The sequence below is a fragment of the Melopsittacus undulatus genome, chromosome 10 (genome assembly GCF_012275295.1).
Source record: "Melopsittacus undulatus isolate bMelUnd1 chromosome 10, bMelUnd1.mat.Z, whole genome shotgun sequence".
Lineage (NCBI taxonomy): Eukaryota > Metazoa > Chordata > Aves > Psittaciformes > Psittaculidae > Melopsittacus > Melopsittacus undulatus.
In genome coordinates this window covers 26,703,183-26,719,345 of record NC_047536.1, presented here as the reverse complement: position 1 = coordinate 26,719,345, position 16,163 = coordinate 26,703,183, and positions in this window count along the sequence as shown.

Here is a 16,163-nt window from a genome sequence, read left to right as displayed (position 1 = left end):
TTTGCTAGCTGAGAAGATACTTAAAGAAAAAAAATAATGTACATAATGTGCTATAAAATTACAATTTTTATAAAAGATACTGTTTTCAGACCAGTGTGATCCCAGAAGGAACAAATCCTCAGGTTTGAATGGAATTGGAGAACATTTAATGTGGAGACAGGAAGGATGGCAACCACGTCAACTTTTTAAGCAAGAACCAAAGGATTTGCTCTACCGTATGCATCAAAATAAGGAAAGTGTTTCATTAGGCTAAACAACACGGGTTCCTTTTTAGCTTTATATAGAATGCTGCTTTAATTAGAAATAAGGTTTTGTCTTGTAAACTATTAATTTTGGTTGAGATGTGACTCAAGCCAAGTAACGAGTCGGGTAAAAGTAGATCCCCAGCAACCTAAGTGAAGAAATAGCTGGTGGTTATGACCAGGAGCACTTCTAAACTGTCCCAGCACTATCTGTAATTCTGGGGAGATCTGTAATTCTTGAGAAGACATACCCTGATGGTATCTGAAGTAGGGTCAAAATGGGAAATATAGGGAGCTGGGGTCAAAGATAGATAGATAGAGAAGATAGATAGATACCTAAGAAAAAAAACTTATTATGGTGTGAAGGAAACAGAATGAGTCTGTTAGAGAGGGAGAGAATCAAAAGGAGAACTCCTGTCTGTACTTTTCCTTCTATTTCTATGCTTTGGACTTCATCTGTATTAATTCTGCTATGCTGGCATTATTTAGCGTGCTAGTTAACCTCTGTTAAGGAGTGTAGCATGAGAAAGCTATTCTGATACAAAAAATAAGCTCATAACATATAGTCTTCAAAATCTCACTAAATGACTGAGAGACCTTTGTGACAAGCTATGCTTTCTGAGTGAGCAGGCGTGAGAAAGATTGTTGCTTAGTTTAATTAATCCATTTGAGGAGTATGTCTTTACTTGTGCACTATGTATAAACTAGTTATCACTCTATGGTAATATTCAGTCTCCTACATGCTTTTTTTCTTCCCTGGTTTTGAGCAATTAAATGAATTTAAAATATAATTACTGAAATAGCTCACTGAAAGAATAGATATTTCTCAGATTTTCATTGAATTTGCTTTTAAATTAGCACCATTTAATCTGTTTTCCTTTTTACATTTTCCTCCCTGAGAAGTTTAATTTAACTGAAATACTGCTTATTATTTATGAGGTTTCCTGTCTTTCACTGTCAGACAGCTGGGGAGAGCATGCCATTTTCTATTGGTTTTGAAAGATGAAATATGAAACAAGTGCTGCTTAATCCTTGAGCTTCCAATCTGACCGTTGCTCGATTGTTAGATGTCAGCAAGTTAAAATATATAATAAGGCCACATTAGACATATTTTCAAGCAAGCCATGTTGACTAGTAAAAGGACAAGTTCTTCCTTGCACAAATCAAATCCTGAACCCATTAAATGCACTGAAGACCTTGGGAAGAATTATATGAAAACAGCCATTTATTTTGTTCTTCTGCTCAGGGGACAAGCAAAGCAGCCCTCTGGCTTCAGCAGAAGCTACTTATAGGAGTTACTGGTGCATATGTTAAGTCTGGGAGAGGGGGAAATAGAGGAATATAACTAGATATTACCTATTAATTTTGAAGAACCTCTGACTGCACATCTACATTAGGAGTAACATAGGTTATGTCTGGTTGATCAGAGAGGGTGATGACAGTTTTAAAACATGGAATTTGGATAATAAAATCATAGAATCATAGAATAGTTAGGGTTGGAAAGGACCTTAAGATCATCTAGTTCCAATCCCACTGCCATGGGCAGGAACACATTGCACTAAACTTGGGGCACAAATGGTTAAAGTTGTGATTTGTTGTAAGTGGCAAAATTTTTGGAGATTGAGGATCTTGAAACATCTGCTTCAAAGGATATATAATACCTTAAGCAAAATTATTTTGGGGAAATTCTGATTTCTCAAGCAGCTGAGTCAGTGCTGTTGAGATACAAGTGGATGAATGAGAACTTAGAGCTCTTGTGACAGCGAGGAGTGAATGTGACCTCCTATATCCCTGGAAAATTTGTAATGAAAACTTTATATTTTTCCATGCAAACAGAGTTTGAGACAAGTTTTGGAATATCACTTTCTCTGAGCTGAAGGAATAAAAAGGTAATTGGATAATTTAACTGGTTTCATATTTTCTTACTGGCTCAGGTCTTAAACCTTTTAAGTGAAACTGGAACAGCTTGATGGTTTTGGAGGAAACCTAAATGAAACGTGAAGATCTGACTGACTTAAGCATGAAATTGTGTTTCTTAAGGGTTCTAAACAAAATCTCAGACTTGTAGAAAAGGAAGAAAATTCTCATATGAGTTAGCACAAGGTAATTTGTGCTATTTGCCTATTTGAAGACATGGGTAAATGATATTCTAGTTACTTATCCATGTTAAATCCCACTTTCTAATAATTTGATTTAAAAAAAAAAGTGAACAAGAGAAGTGCTAAAATTGCATAGGTCTGTCAAATTAAGATTGCATTAACTGGCTAGTGATGTCTTTGCATTCAGCTTTGTTTTAGGTCAGCACAATCTTTTATATGCACATAATTCAGTTCACAGTTGGTCTCAGTCTAGACAAATTCTGGTATTCCATTTCCCAGCCATGTTAGCTTGGATGGCTGCTGCTTGTATAAACTGGTGCAAGGACTCACTGCCCTTGGCAATATTAAGTGTCTCTTTTTTCATATAGATGAACAATGGGGCTGTTTTTTTCTGGTGTATTATATGTAAACAGGCTTTCCTGCAAAATTAGGTTTTTCTCCAAAGATTGAAACAGTTTTGCTTGGTACTTCCATTTCCGTCAGTTACTGTTTCAAGAAACATCAGGGGCAGATGATCAAATGCATTTGCTTATCACTTTGTCATCCTACTCAAAGTAACATCATTCTGCAGTGGCTGATAACTAATGAGTGACATAAAATAGGGTAGCTTTGGGGTTTAGTGAATGAATGGGATTGCCAGTTTTCACCTGTTACCCCTTTTACCTCTCCAAGAGCAAAGAAATGTGGTATCTGTGCACCTGAGACATTAATAATAAATTAATATTCTGAAGTGCTATGAAAATTGTCCAAAAGCTGGGCTTTTTTCACCTCAGAAGGTTTTCAGAAGATTTCAGTTGTTTGATACTTAGCCTCTGGATGAAATCTAACTGTAATGAAATCAGGGGCATAACTTCAAATGCATCGAATCCAGGCTTTTACAAAGTGGTTCTCCACTGCTCTAACAGACTTCCTCTCTCCCATGACAAAAGCGAGCATGAAGATGATGCTTGAGAGTGAGAGATTTATTATTAAAATCTCTGTTCATCTTTAACACTATACTCTGTTAGCACAGTCCTAATTAACAAGCAACCAATTTGATTCTCCTGGCTAGAGCAGAGGAGAAAGGAGAGGAAAAAAGTAATAATCCTAATATTTCATAGAACCTTAAGAGTGTGTTCAACTTTTCCTGATCTCATTGTTCCTGCCAGTGCTTCTAGGCTGCAAAAAAACCTGTGTTGAACAAAACTCTATATAGCTTTTCCCCTCTACAGTATAGGCACTGCCCTACTTTTCCAGCCTTGGTTGCATAGACTGGTCTGTGGCAGTCTGGCTTAGCCACCCATGATGGAGGCAGCGCTTCCTTCCATCCTCGTCTTCCCTCTGCCTCACATTGTCTCAAATCCAGCATCCCACTCACCAACTCATTCAGCTGATCCAACAATAAATATTTGTGGGTTTAATCTGAAACATGGCTGAGTTACCCTATGGAAGGAAAAGAAGCAAGCAGCAGGTGGGAGAGGCAGGAGATGTTCTGTGGTGAGAGGCAGAGAATAAAGGGAGCAAGACCTCTTTCCTCTGGCACTAGAAAGGCACTTAAGTGGTTTCACTACTTATGCAATCACAGCCTTCGAGCAGCTGTTTTACATTCAGTTCTGTCTCCTGTTTCCATTGCACCCTGCTGCAAGAAAAGGACATTTGCTCCTTTGGGAAAAGGGCATTTGCTCCTTTGCAAATGGGAAAGAGGCCCATGGGGTTTTCAGTCATTTCTCTTATCTATTTGCCCCCATTTGCTGACCCTCCTCTGACAGAATAAGAAACTTTTCAACTAGGGAACACCCTCTCAATTTTGTTGTTATATACATATAGGTAAAATATTAGACTTTAATCTCTTTCTGAAAGTTTCCCGCTAGTCTAAAGAGTTTTTTGAATAGTGCAAATTTTACCCTCTTCTATAGCACTATGTATTTTTGTCTACGTTCTCCTTCATTTTTCTTTTGTATTGCTGCCTTTGTTTTTTTCTGGCACTCTAATAGTAACTGTCAGGCAGACCCAGACTTGTATTGGTTCTGTTAACTTCAGCTCAAGTCTTTACTCTCTGGCCTGACACACTTGCACTTATTTTAATGACAAATACTTCATTTTGGTAGAACATCTGTCTGTATTGATTTTTGCAGCCACTCTTATTTCTTGAGGTTTTACCCATTCCTTTGTGTGCAGGAGCAGTTCTTAATCGTCAGATCTCCTTCCGACTCAAGCAGAGTTACTAGGAGAGCTACTAACTATTAGCTGTAAATCTTATAAAACAGCCCTAAAGCAGAAGACAGTGATTGTATGTTAAGTTGTTATTGTTTGCATGACCCTTGGTAGGTAGCTGGGTGCCCTTCATTACCTTTGCTGGGCAATAAGAGGATATAATAAGAGAAAACAAATATTGCACTAAAAATAGTAGCTGTTGTAAAACTGCTGAGTAACTATAATGTTTGCTACCATACAGAAGAAAACCTAGGCAATTACTTGCTCTTCTTGTATGATCCCATCTCTATCCTGAGCAAATCAAAAGCAATCTTCACCAAGTTAATTCTCCAACTTCTGTACAGAAAACAGAGGCCAAAGGAGCTGGAAAGCTGTTAATCTAAAATTGTTTTGTGGATGTTGAGCACTAACCTCAAATCCAATAACCTAACACTAGCAGCAGGCATTAACAACTCACTTCTTGGAATGCTGTGATCTGCAAAACTCATCAAGTTGCTGCAACTTATAGTTGTCTCTAAAATGTGGAGTGTTGGGTGGGGAGTTTTTATTGTTTTGTTGTTCATCTTGGCTTGGAGGGGCTTTCTTTGTTTCTATTTTGGTTTTGGCTTTTTTCCCCTCTGGATGTCATGTAGGATTCAGTCTTTTAATCAGGTATTAAGGAGCTAAATTCTCTGTAAATCCCAATACAGCCACCGTTCTTTGTGGTTGTCTGGTGCTTAGTGTTTATGTTTTGTCTTCCAACTTTAAAATAGGGACCACAATACTTTTTTCCTTTGCAAGGATATTGGGTAAAGCCTACATTAATTCTACGGCTTATTCATAGCTTGCAGTAGCATAAATACACAGAACTCCATCAGGTCAATACACACAGAGATGCTTGATGTACTGGGCTATCTCACCTTGGTTAAGCTAGAAAATAGTAAAGGACCAAACCAGAAAATCAGCTATCAACTGTGGGTAGTGGATTTATATGGCCTTGAAATTTGAGAGATGTTTGGCAGTATTGTCACGCCTGAAGGAGCCAGAACAGTTTTGGGGTACCCGATGTCTGTATGTTGGCACATCCTTTAAATATTCTTGAACCTCACACTGCAGCATAGTGAAGACAAACTGGTATTTTATTCTAGAAGAAGAAGGCATTTTTGAAGAATTTCATGAGTAATTCCTTTCAGTAGTTCAGAGCAAACTGACTGAAGCCAGCAGCCACAAATCACAGTGGCAGTATTCATTGGCTGGAGAGGTGGTGTTATTTTGCAGACTGCTGTGGTAAATCTTTGGGAAGTTTCCTCTGCACCCAGTTGCTAGATAGAAGACATAATTGGTGCTTATGATGGGCAGACCCCCATAAAAGGCCAGAAGTTTGTAAAATTGTTTTAAAAATCATTGGGTTGTAGAGAATTCTATGAGCAATAAATCTCTGTTTATGTGATAGAGGCTGAATTCTGCAAGGTCCTTTCCAAACCTAGGATGAAGAAAGTCATAATATAAAAGAGGTTTTGAAGGAATAAGTTGTGAACTCAAATCATATGAGTAAAAGGGTTCAAAGTAGTGCTTGGAATAAGAAAGAACAAAGCCAAAGTATTAGTTATAATACAAATGACCCCAACTTCAAAGGCTTAGAATCACCATGGTTAGCTCAACTAATTATTGAAGCTTGTCTAAACCCAAGCAACAACACCAGTCCTTCTGGTCTCAAACTCTGCCCCAGTCAGAGGTGAAGGCTGTGGATTCTTCTTTCAAAGGCAAATCTGAGTGTCCTGGCAGAGGATCCCCAGGGTGCAGTTGACTAGGACCAGAAGACACTGCTGCCTAGCTAACCTTCGTGGTCTTTCCATTTCTGCGCTATGTCTTACAGTAGTGGGTTGATATTAACATTTGAGTTACTAGCCTGTGAGAACTCAAGCCTGGAAAGCATTGACTAACTAGTGCAAAATATTGGATGTCCTTGGCCTTCCAAAGTAAATTTAGGCTGGAAGCTTGACAGCCTGAAGCTCAGAGAAGAGATTGTGCAGTATTGAATGCTAAAAAATGTCAGTGTCAGCAAAAATGAGATTTTGGTGTGAAAGGATAATGGAACCCAGGATTTATAGACGAGTATCATCATCATCAAAGACCTGAATTCTTGAAGACATTTTTATTATTCAATTGGTTTTGTTTCACCTACCAAACACCCTGGACACTGCAAGTCAATGGATGCTACCTTAGGACACTTCTTTATTAACTGTTTCTGGTGTGTATTCACCGTTCTTTACTGCAGAGCAATCTTTTTAATATGGTACAGATTGACATAAGATCTCCACCCTGACAAGACCAAACTTTAGGTAAAAATTTCAAACTTCTCACTTTTCTGGCAAATATGAAGTGATGTGGTTTCATTAAAATAGACTGAATTATTCCTTCCCCTTCCACTCACCCCCCGCCCCGACTGGATCTAGCCATATGTTTGCATGAACTAGTAAGACAAAGGGGAGGAAAAGGCTTTTGGGTGTTGTTTCTATAATAAGTCTTGAAGGAGGCTCAAACTCTACAGTAACTGCAGTCTTCTGAGGAGTCTTAGAGACTTAGACATCATGCACATCTTGAAATGTTTGTAGCCAATGTAGCATTTAAATCTTTAAGCCAATTAAGTGTAATTATTGAATGAAAGGTAATACTTTCCTTCAACAGTATGACGGTTAAATTTAAATTGGATTTTAAATTAGAAGATGACACCTACTGACTGTCAGTCAATTAGGTGTTTATCTGAAGACTGTTGGCATGAAATCTCTTTTTTTTTCTTTATATATATATAGCCCATGTACTAAAGGCTGAAGAAGCTTCTGCATTTTGTGCATTGTGCAAAGAAGTAAATGGAGCATGCATCAATAGATGACAAATTTAACAACAGATTTTTTTCCAGAAAGTGTCCGGTTCTCTTAATAGGTATTGATAAAAGATTTCTATTTATTCTACTCTATATCAAAATTGAGTGCTTAGGCTAATATTTCTAAAAAGTGCTTAATGAAATATTTTGCCTATTTCCTATCCACTTATGGGATATTTTGTCCATAACTGAACTTACTGGCTTTGTCTGAGCATTTCTACTACATATTATTCTCTGAAACTTGGAGACCTTTGGGCTCATGGGTATACCACATGATTCAAGGTGCAGATTTGCTTCTGTCCTATGTCTTTTCCCTTTCTTGCAGATTTGCTTAGGCAGACAGTGAGAAGTCTGTTAATACCAAAACATCCAACCCCAAAACCCCACAAACTTTGTTAAAAAGCTATGATTTTCCATGGAAATCTCCACTTCCTACAGCATGTACAGTACATGGGCTTCTTAACACACAGTTGTAAGATCATAAAATACAGAAGTGTCATTTGATTAAACAGAAATTTAAAGTTATAATTTTTCTACTCCAAGCTGCATTATTAGATCTTCTCAGTGACTGGAATTACAAATTGTTATTACTTTTAAAAATTAAATATTTTTTCTCATTTCTTCTTGTGGGAAAATTTCTTTGAAGTGTTTCTGGTTTTGACAGCTAAAGAACCACAAATAAATCATTTCTGAAGTGTTTTTTTTTTTTAAGCAATTGCAGGTAGCTTTTTTTTAGGCATTTCTGGTAAAAAAAAGATCAAAACATGATGCTGTGCAAAGGTATATGAGCAATTGTCATTTTAAGAGCAGTTTACATAACAGTATGGAGTTTTTTATTTACATGATGAAAGATGCCAGGTGATATGGCTGTGTGGGTTTTAAAAGATGTTTTCCTCAACTTGAAAACCCTGTCAATCTCTGTGCAGACACTCTGTGATTCGTTCAGTGATAGGAAGTCACAGCAAGTAGCACCAGAGCTCATTTTGTTGTATTAGAATTGTAGGCAAGTTTTAATTCTTAGTTGCCTCCTGGATCTGGAGACTGAGTGTGTTTGTCCCCTGGCATAAAACAGCTTTCACTTGGGTTTTCATCATAGCACTGTATTTATGGCTGTGTCCAAAAGCAAGGAGATGAGATGTTGCTGTGTCAACCCATTTAAGCTGTTAGCTTCTTTTCATCCCAAGTGGCTCTGGACCACATTTGTCAAAGCTTTCCTGGAAATGCTGAGGGGAGCTGGCTCTGCATTGTCGTTGCATGAGACCTCCTGTAGCATAACACTGCAGCTCCAGCTGCTCTGGGCAGCTGGCTAACCACAGGAAACATGATTCCCAACCACCACAACACTTAAATCTGTCGGGCAAAGGACTTGGGATTGGAGATCTGTGCTTAGTCAAATGTTTCTGTCTATTAACAAAATAGATCAGAACTCGTGTTCAAGTATTAAAATGGAAAACCAGTGACGCATCCGTAGCAGTAATATTTTGTATGCAAGGTTGGTTGGTTGCACATGCAGCTCCTGCTGGAAATTTGCAAACTTGAAATACCTACTTTGCATGCAATTGTGTGAAAATGTAGTAGTATAACCTGAAGATGGGCACAGTTTAACTCTTTTTGTTCTCCAGTAGCTATCAGAATCACAATGTAAAAGACCTCTTTTTTCCCCCCTTCCTTTCATCTTTCCCTTTCCCAATATTCAGTTAGTAGCAGTTTCCAAAACCCCATGTTGATAGTTTTCTATTTCTCCTAGTCTCCCTTTTCTTTGTGCTCTCTGAGCTTCCAGTGAAATTACTACAGTACTACATCATACAAAGGGGAACACTTAAAACAATTATCTCAGAAATGCTTCTACTTACTTTCCCTTTTAAAATGTTCAGCTTTTCAATGTTACAATTATGTAGACAAATGTTTCTGTTGTACTAGAAGACAAAAAGGAATAAAGGGAGAGGAGTGGAAGCCCAAGAACCACACAACCACTTAGAAACTACATAAGGCATTATGTAGGCTCTATTCGAGATCCATTTTAGACATTGGACTACATCCTACTTTCAAGCACACATCAGTACCTTTAACAAAGGCTTTGACTTTGCTCAGGTGTTAAGGGCAAAATTTACTACCATGAGTAAATTGGTTTAGTATGTAACAGGCACAATCATTGAGGAGGGTAAGGGATATAATTGCAACCCTGACCCGTAAAACAGTGTTATGTTATTCAGTCTTTTATCTGTATCATGTAATCTGCTGGGGTTATGTACCAGGAGAGCCAGGTACTGTGCAAAGCTCGCACCTCACCCCATCTAAAACAGATCAGACTCTTCCTGCAGCTAAACCAGAATGAAAAGGGGATTTTTGTTTTGTGATTTTTATTTGGGCTTTTTTGGGTTTTTACCTGCAGAACACCCAACAAGCCTTTGTAACACATTGGAAAGATGACAAATCAGCATTTGCGCAGCGCTTTCCAGTAAGAACAAAAGTAAAAATGCATTATTGGAAATGAAATTGCAGGCCATTTCCAGGTCTAACTTTCAGGCTGTGCTCAGTAAAACACAGGTCTGAGCCTGTTACCAGCTGTCGGGTGCCACCCATCTACCAGCCATGTACAGTGACTACCTTTGGGTCTAGGTGAGATAAAAGCTGTGGAGTGTACCAGAGAAGAAACAGGCAGCCCAAATGCATCCAGGACTTTATAGCATGTAGAAATAACATGGATAGACTACCCACAGGCTTATATGCTGGAAGTTACTGACACAAGGATAGAAATATAAAAAAGGAAAGGTTTTCCACTGGATGGGTGCTCTAACAGTGAAACAAGTACCCCAGGGGATGCTGTGGAGTCTTTCTCCTTGGAGGTACTCCCAGCTGGACCTGAAGTTTGCCCCACTTTGAACACTGGGTTGGATGAGATGACCTTCAGAGATCCCTTCCAAATTAGACTGATTTGAGATTCCATGAGGGGTATAAAATAACCTCAAACTAAACTCAATTGTCATGGTAATGGAATTTTCTCTTATTTATGTACCTGAAAAAGAGCATGTGTTGGTCAGATCTGATGCCACCAAGTCCATAAAGTTCACACATAAGCTTTAGTCAGAGGTTAGAATAAACCCCTGATCAGAAGGGAGTATTAAAACTTTGTTTGCTCTCAGTTTTGGTTTTAGCTGAGGATCCAACCCCCATGTGCATGTGATGTTAAAGGCTGTCATTTGTTGACTCTTTCTGTTTCCTCCAGTCTGTGCAGTTATACTTAAATGGTATTTTAATTTTCTGGAAGAATTTTGAACCCTAAAGGAGAAGCATGTGCAGCTGCATATCTGCTGGAGCCAGAGACTTGTTGGTAAAATACTTTACTGCAGTATTTTTATATTATAAAATGTCATTGATTTTGATATTGACCAACTATGTCCTAGTTTTGACAGACAGACAGTATTGTTATTGATTTTGTAATGAGAGCAAAATTACAAAATCTCTGAAGTGTTCTGAACCTGATTAACATGGGTATCTATAGACTAGAATTAGCACAAAAAGTTTATCTTAAGAGCTGTGAATTACTGAAACTACCTTGATTGCCTGAGATAGATCATGGGAGCTACCAGTGCTGCTCTAAAATTCTATTTAACAATTCATAGAGAAACTGCATGGTTGCATAGGCAGTACAAAATAATAATTTAATTACATTTCTAGTATATTAAATTTGAAATTGCCTCTCAGTGTCTTTTTAAATGTGCCCTGCAATAACTGGCAATAGTAGTACAAACTCCTTACTGTGGTCTGTTACAGGCTGCTGTCAGAGATCTTCTGTTTTCCTTTCAGACATATTGAATTAAACTATCAAAGCATAAAAGATACATTTCAGTTATAGCATCAATACCTGAGTTAATTTTCTAGATATTAAACTGCTTTTTTTTTTCCCTTTAAAAGTATGAGAATGGAAATTGTAAATGTTGAAAACAACACAGGACTTTTACACTGGAATATTCCAGCTGATGATCAGAATCTTTTGTAGGGGAAGAGTTTAGATTCAGATTGATTGTATTATCTATTTCTTCTTTTTTAAACCCACCAAATGAAATATAAGACGGAAAGAAAACCAGGAATGTTTTGGAATAGGGTTGTCTCAATAATGGATAACACCGGAATGAGACTCATCAGTGCAGGTTAATAAAGTAGAAGAATTGTCTCAGGAAGAGTCTGAAGAATCACTATTTGTGATTTGAATCCTTTACTTGATGTGTTAGAGCTCCCTCTATGACATCATGCAGCTGTTTATCTGATAAACTGTTTAAATAGCACTAGACAAAGGAGAAATGGTTTTGAAAGTTCCAAGTTGCTGTGCATTGCTATTTGGCTTTGAAGTTGGCCTTGCTTTGTACGTGGGTTGGACCAGACACCCTCCAGGAATCCCTTCCAAACTGAATCTCCCTATGATTCTGTGTTTTCTGTTGCAGAGGTATCTTGGCAGCAGCATTTCTCCAGGATGTGTTTCTTGGTCTGGATTGTTTATAGGAGGCAGTCTAAAAATACATGAAGTTGGAGATGAAAAGCTCCTCCTTTGGAAATGTGCAGTCAATTTCTGCATTTGCATTAAGCTTGCTGTTGTTATGATCATATCTGATTATTCAATGATTCTGTTTGCCTCTACCAATGGCTCTATTATCTTTTATGCAGCCCTTTACACATGGAAAAGGTCTCCCAGTCAATTCCCTAACCACTTCTTCTATTTTTTTTTTTTTTTTGTATTTTTGTTGAAGACTCTTGTAAAGAATCCCCAGGCATAGCGATAGGAAAATGACTAATAGAAGAGAATAACAGGTTGGTAGTTTTTTTTCTTCTTTCCATTAGACTTTGTAGTGTATCTTTTATCACTTCAGTTTGACTTTTATTGAAAACTGTTAGCTTCATGGAGAAGAATCTGGTTTTGCCTTGCTCAGCAATGAAACTTTGGAACAATGCACTCACCAGTCTGAACACCTTCTGCACCTGATCAGGCCTCTCAAATGCCTAAAATCCACACTTTTCTTCAGAGGTTCTTTTGTTCTTATTGCACACCAAACCCAAACATCCAACTCTTGTGAGAGTCATCTCTCCCTAGTTTGTGTTCTAAAGGCTGCCTCTCTCATGACTATTAATGAACTTGGGTACTGGGATTTCCTTCTTCAACAGTGTGTTAAAGTGCCTTAAAACAGAAGCTTCCAACATAAGAATGACTTATGTAAGTCTGGTTTTGGGGAATAAAGCTTATCTCTACACTTAAATAATACAAAATCATTTTGATAAATCTACAGAGCAGAGAACTATTATGTATCTGGGAGGCAGTAGACATTTGTTGGTCCACTGAGAATATGAGCAGTATTTTCATGTTAATAACAAACCAATGTTCTGTAGGAATGTATTTTTCACACAAGATATTACAATGTGTGACTAGTAGTTCAATGGGGTAAGAAATGGGATAACTGGGACTAAAGCAGAGGAAAAAAAACACAGAGCAATTCACTACTCTTGAACCAAACAGCATATACCTTTAAACTGTTAGTTCTGGGAAGAATTTCTATTCAGAATTACAGAGCTTTTTCCACTGCTTGCCATGCTATCTCAGGTTACAGAAGTTAATGCTCTGGTCTTTGCTGCTGATAATGACTATTGGCTGTATCTTAGCTTATTTTTTTCAGAAATAATCAATCTTTGATGAATAAACTTGTGGGGTTTTGTCAGTTATGCAGAAATCAGGGAAATGGGAAGGAAAGTCTTAAGATGCAAAAGTTTTGCACAAACACTGAGTAGACAGTGGCTGATATATTAAAAAAGTTAATTCTTAAAATAATGTCCTACTTAAAACCAAAATACTTGAGTAACATTCAGCAAGCCACCAGCATGTGATGAATGCTTTTTATAAGCGTTGCTGAAATGTGAAGAGAATGATTTCTCAGAGCTCATAAAGAAGGGATATAAAAAGCAAACAACAATATGTTAGCAGAGACATAGTAGATCTAAGGTGTCTATTCCTGGAGGCTAAACCAAACAAATGGATAGTCCTGGTACTTTTCCATCCTCTGTACAAAATGTTATTGCCTGGTTAGTTGTTCTAATCCTACCTTTCCTATTTGTTTAAGCTACTCGAAGTGGTTCTCATCTCCCTTGTTTCAAGATACATTGAAAACAGCTACACTGAGTTATTGAATTTGAAAACAATTTCAGCAAAACATAGTTCCTGGATAAAAATTATTCAAAGGCAAAGTTTAGGGAAAATGGGCAATTTAAGAGGTCGAGTAGTGAGTGCTATAGGTGTAAATAGGGACAAACCATTCTGTTAACCTTCCACCAGATGCTTCTGGAAGTTCCTGGTGTTTGCTCTGCCACCTCTCAGTCTTCTCTAGCACTGATTCCTCTAGGACTGATGCTAGAAGAGCTCAGACCAAGACACAGTTCTGGGGGTGGTCCAGGAAAGTCCCTCCTAGAGCTACTTTCAGAAACTGGTGCTGGAACCAAGTCTGGAGTAGTTTTTGGAGGTGCCTTCTGGCTTGGCCTCCTCAGCAGCTTCAGGAGACACAGCTTGATTTCCTTCTGAGTTCATTTCTAAAGCAGCTTCAGATCTGCCTTTGGAATGCTTTCTCCTCTCATTTCTCACACAATTTCTGGGCCCATTTCAAGAGCTATGTCTAAAGCCACTCTTTTCCTCTCATAAAATATAAGGGTTTCTAGGACTGTCTCTAGATTAGTACCTAGAGCTACTCTACAAATATTATGTTAATAATCAGGAATGATTGTTCTTCTGGAGTCAAGCATATCAAGTACTAATAGTGTTATTTTACACATTTGAATTTCTATTATTCCATATGGTGAATTCCTGCTATTTCATATGACATTGGACCTGGGTAAACTGCTATGTGAATAGGAACCTAGAGTACTCATATTGAGGAATCCCAAGGTTAATTTTTAGTAGTTTAATAACTGGAGTAAAATCTTTTGCATAAAGTTCAGAAAGGAATTGTTCTAGAATTTAATTGGTTTTCTTCTGTAAAAAAGTAGTTCAAATTTAAAGCCAGATCTTTGGCATTTTCTGTACATTGAGAGCAGTGTGCCACACTTTATGTTCTGCTGAGGTGGCTACAGGTGACTATGCCTTGCCACTGCAAATTCCATAAATTTTACAAAACTCCTATTGTCAAAACAATTCAGACACTTCTGTGGTAATCAGATAATTGAAACTATAGTAAACTGGCAGCAATTGCTAAATTAATTTGTGAAACAATTTTAAGTAACAAATAGATGAGAGAAAATCACAATCTGATTACAGATATTGCAGAAGTAAGAAACCAAATTAAATTCATTGGATAAATTATTCATTGTGAATCACTTTGTCAGCACTACAACCAACACCCCAGGGGACAATATACTGCTTTAAAGAGGAATTCGAGCACCTTCCTGTGATTTCTAATAAAATGTTTTAGGTGACTGCAGGTGCCTTGGATACCTCCTTGAAACTGTTCCAATTTCACTTCAGCATGGCAAAGGCAGCAGAATTGAGGGTTACCGAATGATATAGAAAGATGGATCTGGGACTCAGATATCTTGATTCTTTTGGCTCTCAGCTGCTGGCTTCACTTCTGATCATGGTCAAATCTTACTGCTTAAATTTTCTTTTCAAAGTCAGAAACATTCCAATACAAAATAAACAGGAAACATTGCTAAAGTTCCTAGAAATAACAAGTCTTGGCTTCTTGAGAAGTTACAACAGCCACATATGGTTGTTAAAGTCGATCATGTACAGAGAAAGATGGAACAAAATGTGAAATGCTGGTGCTTCCTCACACCATTTTGGTGAAGCTTTTGGCTCAGCTTCATAAGTACTCAGCACACAGATCATTCTAATTTAGTTCACAATTTCAGGATTATGTGTTTTATGTTTTGCTTCTTTAAGTAAGTGTTTAAATAACCTTCAGAATCAAGGCCACCAAAGGCTTTTTTGGACTGGGGCCTTGATTTACTGCTTCTAATTGGACATTTCAAGCATATATTTCAAATTACTATGGGGAAAAAATAATATGAAGATGCATTTTTAATAAGATGAAGGCTCATTTGAAAACATCCAGTTATAAATTTTGCCAAGAAGGAATATACTTCTTAGAACATTTTTTCATAGCATAATCTGCCCTTAATAGTTACTTCCTTCTGGTTTCATTTAAACAAAATAAAACCAGCCACAGGCTGAAGTACAGACTGGTTAATAAATGCACACCTTTTTGAATTAGTCTTCATTGACAAGGAATCTAAGATGAATGTAACAATTTCCCTAACAAAAATTTTCTTTTTTTTCTGATTCTAAGTACAAATTCCTTTTAAAATCTACCCTGGGACTTTAGCACTGCAAAGTGGAGACAGCCATTGAGTAGCTCTTCTGGAGAGGTGGCTGGAGTTAATAATTGTCTTTTAAAAAACATGTTGAATGTGATAAGAATTGCCATTGTGCTTTACCTTACTTTAGTATCTTATAGCATTTGGATTGAGGATGATACCGAGACACAGGAATTAAGCTGTCAAAGGAACTTTTTCTTTCTTTTGTTGCTTTCATCTACAGCTAGTAGAATAATTATCATCAAATAATGGATTAGCTGGAATTTTGTGGCATTTTCAGTATGTACTTGAACAAGTATTTTAAAGTTATTCATTCTGTTGCAGAGATGAGCTGATAATTTAAGAACTGTGATTCTGAATAATGTATCTATTAAAGCAATAGACTTTTTATAGTAGAGGCCTGATTCATACAAATAACTC